Source organism: Syngnathus floridae, unplaced genomic scaffold (assembly GCF_059516105.1).
Source record: "Syngnathus floridae isolate MCC-2025c unplaced genomic scaffold, RoL_Sflo_1.0 HiC_scaffold_363, whole genome shotgun sequence".
NCBI classification, from domain to species: Eukaryota; Metazoa; Chordata; class Actinopteri; order Syngnathiformes; family Syngnathidae; genus Syngnathus; species Syngnathus floridae.
In genome coordinates this window covers 1-2,500 of record NW_028284309.1, presented here as the reverse complement: position 1 = coordinate 2,500, position 2,500 = coordinate 1, and the positions used below count along the sequence as shown (strand labels likewise).

Here is a 2,500-nt window from a genome sequence, read left to right as displayed (position 1 = left end):
TTTCACGCCCTGTTGAACTCTCTCTTCAAAGTTCTTTTCAACTTTCCCTTAAGGTACTTGTCCTCTATCGGTCTCGTGCCAGTATTTAGCCTTAGATGGAGTTTACCACCCGCTTTGGGCTGCATTCACAAACAACCCGACTCCGAGAAGGCCGCGCCCCGGCGCGCCGGGGGCCGCTACCGGCCTCACACCGTCCCTGGGCAGAGCCTCCATCAGAAGGACTCGGGCCCCCTCCGGGCGGCGTCGGGCGCAACGACCTTCTGTACGCTACATTTCCCGCGCCCGAGGCCGGGCGGGGATTCAGCGCTGGGCTTCTCCCTCTTCGCTCGCCGCTACTGAGGGAATCCTGGTTAGTTTCTTTTCCTCCGCTTAGTAATATGCTTAAATTCAGCGGGTCGTCTCGTCTGATCTGAGGTCGGAAATGAGGGGGTAGTAGGCGCGGCCGGCCTGGCGGCCGGGCTCGCTGGATCCTTCCGCGCGAGCGGGGGCCTCCGCGGCGAGCCCATCCCCGCGAGGGAGCGCGAGGCGCGGGATGCGCAATGGTCGTCGAAACGCCACCGGCAGCCGCGCCCCGGACCCGTGATGCGGGATGGGTCGACGGTGAGGAGGACGCCGCGCGGGTCTGCACTTAAGGGGACGAAGGCCGCCGAGGCGGCCTGCGAGCCCCCAGCCGCGGGGAGGCGAAGCGCTAGCGGGGCGACGGACGCATGCGCGTTGCCGCGCAGAGGTCAGACCGTCGCGGCCGTTTCGCCCTTCGCCGAACCCCGATTGATATGCAAGCGACGCTCAGACAGGCGTGGCCCCGGGACGGACCCGGGGCCGCAAAGTGCGTTCGAAGTGTCGATGATCAATGTGTCCTGCAATTCACATTAGTTCTCGCAGCTAGCTGCGTCCTTCATCGACGCACGAGCCGAGTGATCCACCGCTAAGAGTTGTACGTTTGTTTTGCGGAGGCGAGATCGGGAGCGGGCGGGGAGATGGCGTGACGCCGCGCGCGGACCCTCCACCGTCGCCACGAGGACGTCGGGGCTTGCCGGCGCGGTCGCCGCCGTCCGCCGCCGCGCTGACCCTCAGCTGCGCGCCGCGGTTTGCCAAGTTCCAGCGATTAAAAAATTGTTTTTTCCGGCCGACGCGCGACGGGTGCCACCCACCCGCCTCAGAGCGTGCGTGTGGTGTGGACATTGAACCCCCCACGGTCCGCCGAAGGCAGGCCGCGAGTTGGGTACCCGCCGCAAAGGGGTAAAGTTCCGAGTGGGCGCGCCGCGATGGCACCGGGCCCGACCCCGGCCGAGGCGCGCCCGGAGACTACTTCAGGACTGCGAGGGAGCGCCAGGCTGCCGGTTGAGCGCGCGCGCGCGGGGAGGCGGACGGTGACGTCGCGCGACGCTGGGCGACTCCGGTGTGTCGAACGGAGCCCCCAGCCGCGGGGAGGCGAAGCGCTAGCGGGGCGACGGACGCATGCGCGTTGCCGTGCAGAGGTCAGACCGTCGCCTGCGCGGGGGTCACACCCCCGCTCCGTTTCGCCCTTCGCCGAACCCCAAATCGCTCGGGTCACATACCACCGCCCGGGGGGCGGCTGCCGGTTGAGCGCGCGCGGGGAGGCGGACGGTGACGTCGCGCGACGCTGGGCGACTCCGGTGTGACGAACGGAGCCCCCAGCCGCGGGGAGGCGAAGCGCTAGCGGGGCGACGGACGCATGCGCGTTGCCGTGCAGAGGTCAGACCGTCGCCTGCGCGGGGGTCACACCCCCGCTCCGTTTCGCCCTTCGCCGAACCCCAAATCGCGCGGGTCACATACCACCACCACCCGCGCGCCGCCGCCGGCGCCGGGATCGTCTCTCTCGCGTGTTTGGCGCGGCAGAGATGAGGAGAGTCCGGACCGCACCCGCCGCGCGCCGGCGCCTCGCGACCCGCCCCGGACCCGGGCCCGCCGAAGCGGGTGGGTCTTTGTGGGGGGCCGGACGCCTGAGCCGCGGCCGGGAGCGCCCTTCCTCCGACATCCTCCGCTCATCGCTTCGGGCTAAGGGTCCTCGGTCCCCCCGCGCGCCCGCACCGACCGCCCGCCCCCCTGTCGAAGCTGGGGCGAGCGCGTGCGTCAGCCGCGGGGAGATTATCCTTCCCCCAGAGCCCTAGGCGGCGCTCCGGGCTAGGGCAGCGTCGGGGTCGTCTCGAACCACGTGCCTGAAGGCCGCCTCGCGCCGGATGCAGGCCCCGCTCTTTCGTGCGGTGTGACCGTCCAACGCGGGCATCGCTAGATTAGCCGTGGCCCCGATCCTTCCCCGCCGCCAGCCTTTCGCCCTCGGCGTGCGTTCGTTCGAAAGCGCGGGCCGCTGATCCCGCTCAGTTCGCTCCGGTAATGATCCTTCCGCAGGTTCACCTACGGAAACCTTGTTACGACTTTTACTTCCTCTAGATAGTCAAGTTTGATCGTCTTCTCGACGCGGCCGCCGGCTCCGTGACCGGCCCCGGCGGGGCCGATCCGAGGACCTCACTAAGCCATC

The 2,500-nt window shown here is 69.0% G+C and overlaps 2 non-coding genes across 2 annotated transcripts in view; both read right to left on the bottom strand.

The window, feature by feature from the left end:
* LOC148377110 (28S ribosomal RNA) overlaps positions 1–418 on the bottom strand; it is a 4,367-nt gene extending 3,949 nt beyond the window's left edge. The window contains exon 1 of the ribosomal RNA XR_015856975.1: positions 1–418. This exon is cut by the window's left edge and continues 3,949 nt beyond it. This is a non-coding gene — a ribosomal RNA (28S ribosomal RNA).
* Positions 419–780: 362 nt separating this feature from the next.
* On the bottom strand, positions 781–934 carry LOC148377109 (5.8S ribosomal RNA). Its single transcript, XR_015856974.1, has one exon. It is a non-coding gene; the product is annotated as a 5.8S ribosomal RNA (ribosomal RNA).
* Between the last annotated feature and the right edge of the window lie 1,566 nt (positions 935–2,500).